Source organism: Tyto alba, unplaced genomic scaffold (assembly GCF_018691265.1).
Source record: "Tyto alba isolate M040663 unplaced genomic scaffold, T.alba_DEE_v4.0 Super-Scaffold_27, whole genome shotgun sequence".
NCBI classification, from domain to species: Eukaryota; Metazoa; Chordata; class Aves; order Strigiformes; family Tytonidae; genus Tyto; species Tyto alba.
In genome coordinates, this window is record NW_024881301.1 from 32847186 (window position 1) to 32864180 (window position 16995).

Consider the following 16995-nt stretch of genomic DNA (forward strand, 5'->3'; position numbering starts at 1 on the left):
GTGAAGAAATTTCAAGATGTAAAAATCATTATTGTTTTTATATTAATAAATAACTTTCTAGCACAAAGTTAAGGATAGAAGTTAGATTTTCTCGTCTTTTGTTGTTTGGGTTTGGGTTTTTTTTTTGGGGGGGGGAGGAGTGGCAGCAAATACTGGGTTTAAGACTGGATTTTTTTTTCTCTCCCACTTTTCTTTAACTGGTTCTGCCACAGTATTTTATAGTGGTAGTTATTCTTATAAAAGTAAAATGAAAGTGGTGAACAGAATGTATAATGTTGACAGGCAGACAAGCCTAACATAAATATTCTGCTGTAGAAGTGAAATTGTATTATTTCCAGTTGGTAAGCAATCATCTTATTCAATACATTCTAAATAGGACCGAAAAAAGTTATCTTCTCTCAAGAGCACCTGATGTACAGTAAACTTCCCAAACTTCCCTAACACCTACAGCAAAAATGTTTATTCAGAAATGACAGAGAAGTTATGTAACCTTTAGAAGAGGCATATTAAAAACATTATGACTCCATAACATGCATTATTCAAAAAAAAAAAAAAGAAATCAGAAAAATCCAACCCTCCAAAAGGCAAAAAAGCCCTGTCCACTGTGCAGCTGAAATAAATTTAATTTACATGACTAGTGAAATTGTTAAAATATCAGTTTTTCTTATCAAAAGTATGCACTGCAGGTCAAAACATTTCCAGAAATTATTTTTAGAATCTAGAATGTCATGTGTCGAACTTGGGAATGCTGCATATGTGTTGATAGAATAATATGACCAAAAAAATCTAAGACAATGATCAGATTATTCTATCTATCTTTTTTTCTTTTAATTTCATATATGCATATGCAGGTGGGGAGGTAATGCCACCTTTGAGGGTTAAGAGATTGAATATAATCTTCTGTACGGATACAATTCTATCACCACATTCCTTTGGTTTTAGTTTGTTTTCTTTTTTTTTTTTTAAAATGATTCATACATTTCAATGCATGAACACAGAAACAAGAATTTCAAGGGAAAGTACTCAGTTATAAGGAATTTTGTGCTTACAAAAATTTATCAGCCTGCTTGACTTCCCTATTACACTAGGTCTGCCTTGACACGCTTTTAGTCCATCCTCTGGTAGCTTCATGTTTATGATGCTCTGTTTATGCAACTCCCAGCATGAGCCTAGACTTAATCACCTGTTTGACTCCATCTTCATGGTTGTTTTGCCTCAGGGTGCAAAGTGCTAAAGTTTAGGCTTGACCCTTCTGTGTGGGAACAGTAAGGAATATTTCATGTTCAGGTTGTCTGTTTCTAGATCTTTAGGAAAAAGTGATAGGCTAGTACCAGCAGATGTGAAGGCTTTTAAACACAAGCCAGTTTCTAAAGCTGCTGTCCAAACGTAGTTCACCTCATAAATAACATATTGATCTCAATAAGAATGTTTTTGGAGTCAGTAAAAAATCCCACATGCAGATAAAACATCCAAATCTGGCTCTTCAGGGAAATGTTCCACCACAAAGTACCAGTCTTAAACATGAAAATTACTTTAGAGTTCACTTCACAGGATAATACCACAAAAAAAACTGTGACATTAGCAGATCTGAAAGGAAAATGCAAATCACACTCAGGTACACAAACACCCACCAACAGATAGATAAATTTGGAATGTATTTGATTGTCTAGAGCTCAGGAGTAAAGCAAAACTCAGACTAAGGGACTCGAGGGTAGCTGTTGGGGTGAAGAAACAGATTGCAACCAAAACTTGTGATCAGTGGTGTTAGCAGGACTGCCTACTAAACATTTTAAATGTTTCTCATAAGATCTTATTACAATCAATTACAATTTTGCTAAGGCTAGAACCATTAACACAACCATTTCCTATTCTAGACATGTCCTTTTATTTAGTGTTGCAAAACATATATCATTAGTATATAAATAGTATGTACTAATAGTAATATTATTATTTAAACACAATTCAAATGGAATGTATTCAAGTACTGAAAAAAATGAAATGACCAGAAGGAAAAAAAACCCGAACCCACAATGTTTTTTGACTGTACCTATAAATTTCATCCATTTTAGAATCACATTGAAAAAAGGCAGGTTATTCACACATGTTGAGTAGAGTCTTACCAGTTAGGAAATCTCATTAAAGATGAATTGTGGATTAAGAAAGCCTCATTGCCTGCTGAACAGCAGGACTTTCCTTGCAGATCCCAAGTCCAGCAGTGGGCATATCAGGCACCTCTTTCAATCTGTATTTTCCCTGCTGGCTTGAGGTTCAATAAGGAAGAAGACTCTGAAACAAAATGCAAAAGCAAGTTTTGTTAGAAGATTAGGCATTGAAAACCCATGCCTAGACATGGAGAACAAAGGGAGAGACTGGTTGAAAAAGCAGCAGTAGGAGCACAGTGGAGGAACCCTCAGAATGAGGTGGGGGCTGAGTCTATCATGAAACTAAAGACAGCTTCTTATTGCATGTGTATAAAGGAGACAAATTTATATTGCTCTAACAATCTTAATTCTATCACTTCCTAACTCTGAGACTTTGCCTCTGCTTGACTTTTTTTGGTCTTATTGTTAAGAGTCTGGGATAAACTAAATTGATATCTTTGCACATGATTGCAATCTCCTTTGACTGCAGAGACAGAAACCGTTTGTTTAGGGCTGAAGACACTGAGTTATCTGCTGCTAACTGAACTTTCAGGAGGCTGTGGAAATTGTCACCGATGCCAGGCAAGCACAGAGTAACAGCAAGCTGCTGAACTTTCTGACAAGAACTACAATGAAATGACTGCACATCAATGAGTTTATAACAGTGAAATGAGCCACAACAGGCAACTTTTTTTCAGGAAGGAAAACTACCTTTTATTTATGAATATCTAAAGTGACACTATTTGAAAACACATCCTGTGTTTTTAGTATGGAAATTGTATTGATAACAAATTTCTTTTTTCTGACATCTTGATTTCCTTTAAAAACTGGTAGTTCTTTGGCAGTTCTTTTTTTTTTTTTTATGCCATAGTATTTCAGATAAACAAATAATTCATTTCAAGGCATTTTTCTGAAATTTGACAGCTCTTCCAGTTTTCATTTCTTTGACATTTTTTAAAATAGTAACCCAGTAATGAGGGACTACAAAACAAGGCAGATCTGACAAAGTACACATGGTGTTTGAACCTTCTGTAAAAGCCATTTTGAAATACTATATTGCTGCTGCTGTTGATTTTGAAGCATTATATAAATTTATCTGCAAAGGCAAATCTACTCCATCTGACTTAAGCAACCATATCTACTAGACTACGTACATGAATTTTTTGCTTTTTCTTGTCCTTTACTTCCTCACATGCTCCACACTTTAGAAAGAGATATGAATATAGTATATATTGAAACAGAAATTACATTTTTTTCTTAATTTGAAAATGAAATATATAAGGTATAAGTTTTTAAATTACTTTTTTTCTTTTTCTTTTAAAAAGGCATTTTAGCTGTAAGAAAGGTCATGTGATGACCTTGAGCATTTTTTTAAAAAATATATCTGATTCTGCACCTAATTCCCCATTTCCTATGAAGGAACATGTGAGAGGCTTTCAGTTAACATTATCCTTGTCTTGGTGTCTTGTCCATGGCAATCACAAGCCATTTTTCAGGCATTGCACCTTATGAATTGGACGTCAATTGCTTTGATGAGGTATGTGTTGCCAAACTGTGACCAGTATTTTATCTAACCTTGTAGCTTGAGCCCAGAGGGCAACTAAGCACCATCCAGCCACTCACTCACCCCTTCCCCTCAGCAATGTAAGGGAGAAAATAAAGTAAAAGGCTCAGTAGTCGAAATAAGGACAGAGAGGGGTGGCTCACACATTATGGTCATGGGCAGAAGACAGACTTGTTTGGGGAAGGCAAAAGAACATCAATTTAATTCAGACACTCACAATAGCAACACTTAACAGACAGAGTAGGACAGTGAGAAGCATTACCACACCTTAAAGACACCTTCCCCTCATCCTTCTGTTCTTCCCAGGCTCTGTTTTGTTCCCAATCTCTCTACCACCCCCTTGTCGCTCCAGCAGTGCAGGGACAGAGAACGGGGGGGTGCAGTCAGTCCCACCGCTCCTTCCTCCTCAGGTTGGGGGGAAGTCCTCACATTCTTCCTCTCCTCTCTCATGGTTCCCCTCTCGCAGGAGGCAGTCCTCCACAAACTTTCTCCAACTTGAGTCCCTCCCATGGGCAGCAGGGTTTCCCTCCCTGCTCTGGCGTGGGACATCAACTTTCTCCAACTGGAGTCCATCCCACAGGCTACAGCCCTTCCCGAGCTGCTCCGGCGTGGGACACACTTGCATGCTGCAATCCTCCCAGTGCTGAACTACAACAGTGGGGTCTACCTTTTCCCACATGGTCCCAGCCTCCTTTGGGCATAATCACTTGAGTCAATGTGGGGTCCTCCATGGACTGCAGGTCAGCATCTGCTCCACAGCGGGCCTCCATGGGTGGCAGGGCGGGCGCCCCTGTTGTCTCACAACAGGATACAGAGGGGTCTCTGCTCCAGCACACCTCCCCCACTTTCCTCCTCCTTTCTTCCACTGACCTTGGTGTTTGCGCAGGTGTCCATCTCATAACTCCTCAACTCCGATTCCTTCTCCCAGGTTCCCCTTCTTAAAGACCTTATCACAGAGATGCAGCCACCATTACTAATTGGCTTGGCCTTGGTGAAGAGGTGAGTCTGACTTGAAGCCAGGGATCTTTGAGAAGCTTCTCACAGGGGCTGCCTTTGTAGCTCCCTCCCCCACTACCAAAAACTCTGCTACACAAATCCAGCACAAACTTCAAAGTACAGAAAGTGTCTTGATCACACTTGGTATATAGACCTCGGATTCAGTTAAGATGAGCTTCAGTCTTTCTTGAAATCTACAGAAAATGTATAAAGGCAGGCAAAGAATAAACCCATTTATAGATAAAGAATGTGAGGTAAAAATGGGGGAAAGGTTCCAGGAAAATGAAGGAAAACTGCTTTCCAAATGAGAAATCATTGGTAAAACAACTGTGGGAACTTATAACCAAGATCTTGCAAGGAAGCTGGAGCCACTGTAGTGCTGTTAAAGCATCATGAGATAGACACTTCATTTTATCCTAATATGACACACATTCCTGAGGTCCCTAAAGAAATAATTTGGTCCTTTAACGCTTTTTCTCTATAACAATTGAAAACAGGGTATTAAACATAAAAACATTAACAAGACTTCTTCTTTTTAACTAGGGATCATTTTAGCCTCCCAAATGTCTTGTTGCCTTCCATCCAATGAAGATAAATAAACCCAGCCATGCTCTGTGCTGTATTTGCTTGTCTCACTCTAAAAATGAAAGAAAATAAAAATGTGCCCATCAAACCAAAAACCTTTTACCATTTTGATTTTTTTCAAGAGTTAAAGCTCTATTACAAAAATATTTAGTTTAGGACTTCTTTCACAGACAATATTTAAAGAGATTCTCGGTATTTCCATACTCTGCTCTGAGATATCCTTATGGCTATTCCTTGTTTTCAAGCTTCTGGACTCATGACTGCCTGATCCTCAAAGTTATCTGACTGACTGGAAGGCAAATGCTGTATTTCCCTTGAATGCTGATTTACCCTTTCATGAGAGACACAGATATTCACAGTCCTTTAAGTTGCATTGGTTGTGCTAGTGTCAGACACATAAAAAGATACAACAGAACACCAATATTTTATTAAATATCATGGTACACATTGCACCCTTTTCAGGGAAACAAGATCTGTTCTATGCCAGGAAAGAGACAATTTTGGCATCTTTTTTAGAACATTAGTTGGTTTCTATGAAGGTTTTCATCTGTCTGTTCATTTACATACCCTGTAGTGAACTTAATTTTCTTTCATTGTGTTTACTTGAACAAATGGTGAAAGAATTGTAGAGATGTGGAAGAAACAAAAGAAAGGGACTCTTACACAAAGGGATCAAATGTATCTGCTCTCCAATAGATTTCAGCGCTATTTAGGCTATCTATTTGGGTAACTTTTGTTACTTTTTTTCTTTTTTTTTTTTTTTTTTTTTTTTTTTTTTTTTCTCCAGAAACATCACTCTACTCTTTCCTTGTCACTGTTCGGACATCTAGGAAAAAAAAAAGAAAAAAAAAAAAAAAAAAAAAGACAGGAATTCAAACCCACACTATTTCTACCTGGGAAACAAGTTGACTGCATCCTATGCTTGATCCTACGTGAGTGCACAGTATGTGTTCAATAGCCACTTTCTGGATGGCTTTTCCAATGCTTTCTTGCAGAATTTTTGTTAAAAGAAACAGGTGGGAGGCAACAAGAAAACCTTCTGTGGCAAGAATATGTTGGTTTCAGCACCCTGTCCTCTGCAAAAGACATTCTGCAAACTCCATTATGTCTCTCTGTACTTCACACTGGGACGTTAAATCTTTCAGAGAACTGATATTTATCTCCTCTGTAACCATTAAATGAAAGCACTTTATACAGTTTTGCATTTGTTGTAGCTGACGTGACAAACCAAGTGTAAACTGGTACACAACTCTTAGATTTTCAATACTTTTAAAGAAATGCATAATTTCATTCTAGAAGAAGAGAGATAGTGTGACAGCAACATCGAAGGTAGCAATCCCTTTGTTGAATAAGAAGTCCTATTTCATATGTTTACAAGAGCCAATAATGGAACACCAACACAAAGAAAAATGTCCAATGTTACCTTTAAGTCAGCAGGTGTGAGCTATCCATATTAAAAGGTTTCTTCCTTTATTCCTGCCAAGAACCTGAAGTAATTTAATTATTACATTAACCAGCATCAATAAATCATCCCACACTTCAGTAGATAGAAATTATTCCATTATGTTGCCTGTTGTGATTTCTTATAACAATGAATTCAAAATTTTAATTCCAAAACTTCACAATTTCTTCTTAGGCACAGACTGTTTTAATAAACAGAATAGGGAACAAAGACATTTGCTAATATATCTGTGATAAATGTCTATCAAAGAAACAATGGGAGGCTAAATGGAACTGAGGTCAACTTCTTTAAAGCTGCTATTGAATATTCACAGCAAATGTCTTGCAGCATGTACCTCACTCTCAGAAGCATAACAATAAAGTTCTCCCATTGTCACTCCTGCAACAAATAATTTTTGGGATATGGAACTAGCTGAGGAACAGTAGTTTAACTTTTTAAATAATTACACTTTTTAGTAGTTTAAGATAAAGGGGCACTGTTGAAAGATGCTCCTTACCATTGTTTTAAGTAAATGAAAAACTGAAGTAAATCTCAGATCTGAATGGGCTTTCTTTTTGGCAGCTTCTGTTCAGCTGTGGAAGTAGTAGTTTACAGACTTCAGATAGCCACCAAATATACCAAATATAGCTAGAAAAGAAACATAGAAGGAGACCAACTATGCCTCTGTAGTGAATCATTTCATATGAGGAGAAACTAAACATTGGGGTTCCTCTTTCTGGAAATAAATGAACTGAGAAGGAATATGATATAGATCTGTAAAATCACAGTTGGCTCAGGAATTACCTGTGATATCATAACTCATTATTACTCATAATATGAGAAGTTGGAAGCACACCATGACCCTCTTATCAGGTTTAAGGCACATATTTAATGCCAAAAGGATGTATATTTTCATATGGCTTGTACTTTGGAACTCAGTACCATGGAATTTTTTAGAGGGAAAGCATTAAAAAGGATTCAAAGATAGAGGCTGGAAAAATTAAATTTAAAGTTATTTATGCTTTTAAACACAGTGATCCAGAAATGTTCTTTGATTCAGGGGTCTTCATATTGATGCATCATAGAAACTAGAAATACGTTACATTGGGGAAGGACTGAATATTAAACTTCCCTCCATACATCTGCTTCTCATCACTGTTGAAAATCTGCTGTTATAGGTAGACGTTTGGTTTCATTGATCAGGAAGGGTAAAACATATCCATATTTAGTGTCATGCAACAAGAAGTTGAAAACTCCATGCTATTTTCCTAGAATAGGAATGTGTTTTAAGATGGGTAGGAATTTTTTCTTAACAGGAACCTAGAGCATTTTCAGCTTCCCTTTTGACAGGAGGGAGTAAAACAAGTTTAACAAAAAAGATTTTGCTCTTTATTAGGCAGCCTGTATTCTTAATCCTTACCTTACCTAAAAATGAGACAGCAGCTGCACCAGAGAAATTTTGTTTCTTAAGCCCTCCAAGTCAATTTTTAGTTCCTCAAGAAGACATTCCTATAGCTAATTTCTGTTCCAAGAACACAAAAACCACTGCAAATTTATTCTTACACCTCTTTTCATGTTGTAAGCACTTGAGGAAGGGCAGTAATGATACATGAATTTGAAACTGCTTTTCATATCAGTTCTGTGTTTTTCTTTGCCTGATGATAGAATTTCATTATATTACAATATAGCTTTAGTGCTGGTACAACATGTTCCTGCTGTAATTTTCTTGTTTCAGTTTTGCTTATTCTTTTAAGAGTGTAAAAGAAGCAATTTTTAAGTCTAGACAGTGTAAGCCAACTACATGGTGAAGGAAAAGACTTTCAGCCATCAGGAAGAGTATATCTGACTGATTAGACTTATTGAGAGATGAGCTAGAGAGTGAAAATAGTGTTGTTGCCTGGTGCAAAACAGCTACATCAGAAAAATTATGGAGAACAAAAAACCTGACATTTTTCAAGCAACCTGCAACACTAATAAAATGTGCCTCATCACACTGCATTATTATGAACATCTTCTTGTAGTCATGGAACAAAACAAAATCTGTACAAAAATGTCTCAGCATGGGATGATTAAAACTTTTGACGGTCTGGAATTTTTTATCAACTAAGAGCGTTAGGACTATTGGGACTTCAGCAGAATCATAATTCCAAGTCAAACAAGGGGAGTCCAAAATAGCAGCATACAAGGTTGTGTAAGCACCTGTAACATGGGACTAAGAGGCCCTCCGGTGTTGTATGTGTGATCAGTAGACAGGCTGTGAGCACCATGACTGCACTGGCAAAATAGGGACTGATCACATCTTTCATCAGAATACTCCTTACCACTTCCCTGATATTTTTTAGGGTATATATTTATAGTTTTATATTTTAGATGAAATACTCAACGAAACTGAGTATTCAACTTATATACAAGTCATTTGTACTGCTATTTCATTATCAGGAGTTTGTTCAATGGCCTCAGAATTCCACAGTCATTTGCACATTTGCTGAAAAATTGATTAGCACCTAATTTTGGAGGCACAACCAGCTCTCAAAACCACATTGGTTTGTCAGATTCAGAGGGCTGATTTGACTCATTTTAATATCATACATATTGCTAATTACCTTACTAGAGTACACAACTGGGACAAAAACTGAATTAAGCGACTATTTTCAAGTTGTATCTCCGGTCCTTACACATAGTCAGAGCCTTTTTGCAAGATATCATCTAATCAATGATGGAATCAAAGATTCAGGGGAGCTCAATTCTGTAAAAGTGTCAAAAGAAATAAGTCTTAAAGCGTTGGGTAAAAAACTTAATTCCATGAAAGCCAATAAGAAAACAACCCTCCAGATTTTGTATTCCCTAATATTATTTAAAAGATTATGCTACTCAAAACAGAGAACTGAAATTTTACAAACCAAATATGTACATTTTCATGTTTCTAATATGTAATTATGTCTTTCTTCATAAGTGCACTCCCATTTGACCCTTTATATTAGTTAAAGCTAAACCCCAGTAGCAGAACAGCATGTATTTTCAAAAGCCTATACTCCAAAGTGAGTAGATGATGAGATTGTAAAACAAAATGCAATAATAGTTATCAGCTCATCCCTCACATTGAGTGTATTAAAATAAGACTGCTCATGAGCACTGTTTTTGTTTTTTTCCCAGCTGCCAAAATAAAAGTAAATCTCAGAGTCAACATAGTTAGCTATCACCACAAAACCTGAGCACTTCTGGTATGACTGTATGTATCTTACTTAGTACATGTCTCACGCTGACATATTTGTTTTCAGCAATAACCAGATTCCTTTTGAGTTCATAATTTTCTTTACTTGATAAGCACAAAGATAGCTCCACGTAAGGCTTAATTTGAAATACAGTCACGAATATCATATTTTTATTTTAATTTTGTCTTTGCTGCATGTAAAAATTCTGTTATGTCAAAGATACTGACAAAGTTACCATCAGATAACTTATCTTTACCTCTTTTTTCCCAGAGGACAGGCTGGGTGTGGATTCTGCATTTTCTGTACAAAGTCCAGCTTCTGCATATCCACTGCAAATCTCCAGTTATAATGTTTTGGCAAGAGAAAACCTGAAAACAAACCAGATGAATTAGTGGCAAGGCCACAGAGTGCATGCACTGGAGAGAAGCCAAGTTACCACAAGGGACCAGACTGTTTCCTCTAACCCATTTTTATAGTTTTCATCATTTAAAAAAGAAGCAAATTCCACAAGATAATCTGCTGCAGAAGTTATTTATATGTGAAGATTTACGCAGGAAAAACAACCCGGCACCCTGTAATAAGAAGAGGTTAATTCAAAATCAGTATTGCTGTTAAAGAAAATGCAGCACCCTGCATCAACATCCTCTATGAGGCAAAAATTGATAAAGTGCATGAAAGTACATTATTAGAGGTAAATACAAAGTCTGAGATTTCAACAAGGACTAAACAAATGAAGTTTACAATGAGAGGCAGATGGACAGGAAGCTGAAAATAGTTATGAAGAACCTTGTTGGAAAAAACCCCACCAACACAAAATTGTTACAGTGTCATTACAAATTAATTGGAGAACTACAGACTTTTTTTTTCAACTGCCCAGGCTTCTCTTATCAATCATGTCAATTACTGTATTTATGAAGTGACTCTAACATGCATGATGATTAAGCTTGATCAGAGCTGCCCCAAGTCACTAAAATCACCCAAAAGAAAAGTTTTATTTAACAGACGTTGATTGTATTTCTTTCCTGTACACTCAGGAAGGAGAGCATCAGCTCAAACACCAGTTTAGGAGGAGAGAAGGAAAACTGTTGAAAGGAGGCAGTATTTAACTCATAAATAGTTAAACCTGTAGTTTGACTAACATCACTCTAACAAAAAATTCATCTGTCTGCCATCAACTTCCAGTTTTGGATTACTGTCATGTGACAATTGGTAGAATTGACATGAAAACAAATGAAATTGATATTTTACCCCAAAGATAAATTTAATAGGGATGATTTTAGGTGTTACATAATATTTGCTCAGTGTTCAAACTGTGTCATTTGGATTTTAAAATTGCACATATACACTTAGTTCTGTCCTAATCTTCTGTCCATTTTTAATGATATTTAGTTCACTTTAGTAATGCTTTCCTGTGCAAGATGTATTACTTGGGAAGCACAGCATATGCGTGAAAAAAGAACTGTAACAATAAGATGTGCATCTACGTTAAATCATGAGTCCAAAAATATCAAATATTAAAGTAGTTTAATATACTAAGGGGAAAGGGACATTTCAATTGTGTATGAAAGGTTAGAATAAACTTCATGGCTCATGTGAACAATACATTAAAAGCAGATTATAAGATGTTATTACCAGGTTGTTCTTTTGTAGAAGAAAGATCAAGTGCTGTAAGTCCTCAACCACAGACACCCTGGTTCATCCTTGTTAACTTAAGGCACTTAACTGAAACACCTTGTTAAGAATGCACTTGTCTGTGGCTTCTTTTATGATCAATGGTGAGACCCCAACACTTCCAGAGTGAAATTTTGTCCAATTAAAGATCTGAATCATTCTCTGAAGGTTCCTTTTCATTGACAAGGGTGTCTGAGTTTCTAACTTAGATGCCTCAATTAAGTGCTTAAATTTGAGTAGGATGTATCTAGGAAGTAAAAGATCACAGAAAACATTTCTACCGTGTTCCATTTAGCAAGTGCAAGAAATTATTTTGTTCATATTGCTGGTGCTCCTAGGAAGACATAAGCTTTATCTTCCTTCAAAGATGTTTGCAGGGACATTTGTCAACTCTCTTATGGTGGGCTGACCTTGGCTATCACCTACCTAGACTCTTTCTCACCTTTCCCAAACAGGGCAGGGGGAGAAAATAACATGAAAAGGCTCATGGGTTAAGGTAAAGATAGGAAGATTTCTTTACCATATACTGTCACAAGAAAACCAGACTTGACTTGGGGAAAATGAACCATTTTGTTGCCAATTAAAATATATGTAGGTGGTCAGAAATAGACAAGAAAATTAATCCACCCTCTTTTTCCCAGGCTCAACTTCATTCCTTCATTCCCAATTCCCCTCCCTCCCCCAACCCTGCACAGCATTGCAGAGACAATGGGGATTTGAGGGCTGCAGTCAATACACGACAGCTCCTCTCTGCCCCCCTTTCCTCTTCACCCTTTTTCTCTCTTCCAGTGTGAGCTATCCACATGCTGCAAGTTCCTTCAGACATGCCTGCCTGCATCAGCATGGGGTCCTTCATGGGCTGCAGCGTGGATATCTGTTCCATCATGGTGCACCTCCTCCTTCTCCTCAGACCTTGGTGTTCCCACTGCTGTTTCTCACATGTTTTGTTCCCCCTTCCTCTGTCTGTGCAGAATTTTCTGCCCTTTCCTTGGGACATTTTTCCCGAGGTGCCCGCCAAGGGCTGAGGGTCTCAGCCGTGTCCTGCAGTGAGGCTGCTGGAGCTGGCTGGAACCATCTGTGCCTAGTATGGGGCTGCTCTGGCCTCTCTTCATGGAGGCCATTCCTACAGCACCCCATTTTTCCCAAGCAGACACAAATGTATTTTGTGAGTCATGATGAGTTTGTAGTTAAAACCTTTGTATTATTCTAGAAAGGAAATTAATGAGTCAGGTGTAAGACTTTTCTTACTAATTTTCTCACTGATAGTTCAGTTTATTGTAAAGGTAAGACTTGTCATTCTTGCCAGTGGGACTTTTTAGTTCTGGAGGAAATAACTATCTGATTTCCCCAAAGGACAGATCTCAGAATGTAGCACGGAGCTGAGGTTATTCTCTATGCTGTTAAACAGGCAATTGCTTTCATCCTGTGCTTCCAGAACAGATGAGCCTGTTTCTTTCAAAAGGCAGCTCAAATACTCCAGGGATCCAGTCAGATGCGGATACAGAACTACAACTCCACCATGTTGCACGTATGGGTGATTTGCCTACAGAAATACTACGTTTAATCTGGAGTGTGTCTCATGTCTAGGCAAGGAAATGCTGTATAGTCTTTTGCATCTCTAGATATAAAGTGCAAGTAAGTTGACTGAAAACTGTTTTAGGAAATGACCTGAAATATGTCAGTTAATTCAGTTTATACAAGGGAAAAACAGAACAGGTAAGTTCTTCTCCAAGATAAAGTACACAGCTATACAGGTAAAGTGTGAGCCAATAAGTACCTAGTCCACAAATACCACAACTGATTTTGCTTTTTTTTGAACATTTGGGCAGAGGTTTGGAAACAAGTTCCTTGCCTCTCCCTCCTGTTAAAAAAATAAATCTGTCCATCCTTTCTGCTGGTTCCCCAAACACCTGCTGGTCTCAAGTCTCCTGGAAGAATCTAAAACTCAATGCCTTTCTTGTTGCTGACCTGGACAAAGTCTAGGTTCTTTATCTAGTGCCTTTCATAGATTGTATGGTCCTTCTGAAGTTTCATAAGGCTCATTTCATCATACTAGAAAACATCTCTGAAGATGTCTGACATATACTCTGAAACTCAGACCAAGTTTAAAAGTGATTATGAAAAACCTTACACTCTTAAACTATAGCACTGCCAGTACCGACAAGAGGAAGTTACTTTTCTTCGCATTTGTGTCCTAGCTCAGTGAGGGCTGTGTTCCAAAAGAGTGAGATGAGACTAATTTCAAAAACATTGATAGTTTAATTTATGCCTAGTTGTTACATATAATGTAATTAATGTAGCATAATCAAAGACATAGTTATAGGAAAGAGCCAGTTCTGGTTTTACATGCAGAGTTTTTTGTGATTCTTACCTTACTATAAAGAGATTCGAGGAATTAATGCAGATGCATGGATTTCATAGAATTAGTAAACATCCTTCTTAGATGTTTCGCTACAGTAACGAATAAGCCTTTTTTACAAGAGCTAGCTGCTATCAAGTGCCTCAGCTTAAAAACTTGTCTGGTGAGATCCTGTTTTTAATTGTGGAAGTATGTGGTATATTCTTAAGATTTGGAAATGATAGATGCAATGGGAAAATACATACCAGGTAAACATGACTATATGATTAAGTAAACTGCAGGTCTGGTGCTCTGACTGACATCTTCTTCAGAGCAGTCCTTGATTCTGTTAGTTTTTACCAGATGCAGTGAGAGTTGCTAGGAACTTGCCACTCTGAAAACACTGTTCAGCTCTGACTTTAGAGGTCATAGATGAGATGATGAGAATAATGAAGACTTTCTGCCTAGCTAGTCCGCTGATTCTTTGACTATCAATGTCGGCTACACTGGCACTAAGTTCTTGACAAAATGGTCTGATTTCACTCTTCTATGAAAGTTTATGTTAAACGTTGGTTTCTCATAGCACTTCTGTGCTATAGCTCTTTTGTGTGATTTTTCAGCAGCCAGCAGAAATCATTAGGTACATAGTTAATGGTGGTCCGAAGGAGCTTTCTTCACACATATTCAATCCAACTAACAAGTCTTTGAAACACCAGATACTGGGATAGAAAACAGATAGAACTATCTGGCATGCACTTCACAAACCTGTGTACCACTGAAGAGAGAAAAACGCACATGCTAGAGCTTACTCCAAGGCTTATCTTCTGCCAGCTGGGCTTGTAAACAGGTTACAAACTTCTTGAATAAATAGTATTGAGAAGATCTGTGGACCAAATGTTCAAATAACCTGAAGCTCAGTTTGACCAATGAACAAAGATAAGTTCTGAAGCTCTGCTCTCAGATGAAAGATGATATGAAACAATTTTCCTGTGGCTTTAGCTACCTGTGAGTCTAGAATGAACTTCTATTAATTCCACTGACTGAGATGGAGTAAGATCAGGTTTACTGATGTTGTTCCTTAGAAAACAGCTGAGGAAACCAGTTGGCGACTGACTGCATCACCCAAAAACTGTGACAACTTTTTCTGAATTAATCAGACACTAATCAGCTGTTGAAATAAGACTGTATATAACCTGATTTTGTGGGTATCCTCAATGAATTAAAACTATTTTCTGAGGTCTTATTTATTGTTTCCTTACTCCTTACTAATCTTCTGAAATAAGATGTAGTCTACAAACATCGATTCCATGACAGCAAGAATCTTGCTAGATTATTTCTTAATGTTAGTTACCTAAGAAAAGTGACTTTATATACCATTGTCACAGAGGAAAAAAAAAGAAAAGAGAAAAAAATCCCCACAAAATCCCCTCAACCTAAATAGGGTGAAATCAAAGTACCAAATGAAAAAGAACAGTGAGAAAAACTATATGTAAAACCTCAGTGTTGTAATTTAATGGACTCTGGGTCATTACTAATGTTGTCAGAAACAACAAAAATGATCTGATTAGCAGCAGGGATTATTTTCTGATTTATGCTTCTTGGGAGGGTAAGAGCAGACAGTCTGAATGCACATGGTAGCTCAAAAGAAATGACTGATGAAAGCATTCAAAATTTCACTGATCTATGATTAGCATCCACATAGGCAGGAATTCTGAAGAGTAACAGTATTTGTATTTCAAGAAGAGTCATCCCTTTGGAAAGCTGAGCCTCGATCTTGTTCTACTGGCATGGTTTTAATCTCCAAATTAAAACCCTAGTAGGAGAAAAAGTATTTTCTGCTTCGATGTCTGAGTGCTGAAATTTCCCACTGTCATACAAAATACCATTTTCTGCAACCTGAAGTCAGTCTACGATAGCAATTATATGGCACAGTGACTCATTTTCTTGAGGGAAGGATGCTAGACAATAGTGAACCCAATGCTTGTTAATGTAACTTGTATTTTGTGCCTCACAACATTGCTGAATGTCTTAGCAATACCTCAAGACATTAATGAATTAACAGTGCTTTTCCTCTTTGTAGCCTTTTGACAGGGCAACAATTCTATATTTGACATTCCACTATCAAAAAAATGAAAAAATCAGCTTTATAAAGACAAGGAGCATTTGTCCCTTATCCTCTGCTATCCATGACTGTATTTGTTCTAAGTATTTTAACTGGTACATGAGTGTTTTAAGACCAAAATGTAATATAAAAAATAACTTGTTAGATCTCAGGTGTTCTCATTTTCATTTGTGTGTGTTTGAGATTTTTTTAAAATGTCATTTCTGTGTTTTAGAGAACTTAGAAAGCTTTTCTAAAAAGCAAGAGATTCAGAAATAGGCTCTCAGACAGAAAGAAACCAAGACAAAATCAGCTATGTTAGAATGAAATGTTAAGCAAATTTTATATAATGTACCAGAACAGCTGGTTTTTGTGCTTAGAACAGCTTCAGCTGTGGTAGCAATAATCTTTACAAAGAACTACTTCACCATCTTGGAAAAAACACTAGTGCTCTGAGAAGTCAAGTTAGCTCTAAACAAGCAGTCTAGCTAGGCTTTGGATGTTAGATAGATTTCCTAGATAGGATATCCCTGATAAGATGGTCAGGGAGGGGAAATATCTCTAAAAGACTGGAAAAGTCTCCTTTTCTCTGAAATATGGAAAGTGCTTTGGATGACATTATTACCTAATAATGTCAAGTCAAAGGAGAGGTTAGAGTGTCTACACATCTGAGGTTCATTTTAGCCTACATATAAATGTGATTTTGTATTACTACACAGCTTCTACCAAGACAGATCAACATTACCATCTTGTTCTTGTCTGAAATGCAGTCATTACCTTGAAGAAGAAAATCACAACTTTTCAAGCTAATAAAATGCAGGTATTCTTGGCAGAGAAAGGTGATCAGATTTAGTTCTGTGGGTATTTTAATCAACTTATAATCAAAATTTTAATCAATTTTTTTCTACATCATCATTCAGATTTTGTAATGTCCCTAGAACAAGAT

General features: G+C 37.0%; 1 long non-coding RNA gene across 1 annotated transcript in view; it reads right to left on the reverse strand.

Annotated features, from left to right (window-relative positions):
• Nucleotides 1–1993: 1993 nt before the first annotated feature.
• LOC116963245 overlaps nt 1994–16995 on the reverse strand; it is a 71676-nt gene continuing 56674 nt past the window's right edge. Inside the window, exons 4-6 of the long non-coding RNA XR_004408047.2 lie at nt 10196–10307; nt 6710–6773; nt 1994–2286 (exon numbers count right to left, since the gene is read on the reverse strand). This is a non-coding gene — a long non-coding RNA (uncharacterized LOC116963245). The remainder of the gene's footprint in view (nt 2287–6709; nt 6774–10195; nt 10308–16995) is intronic.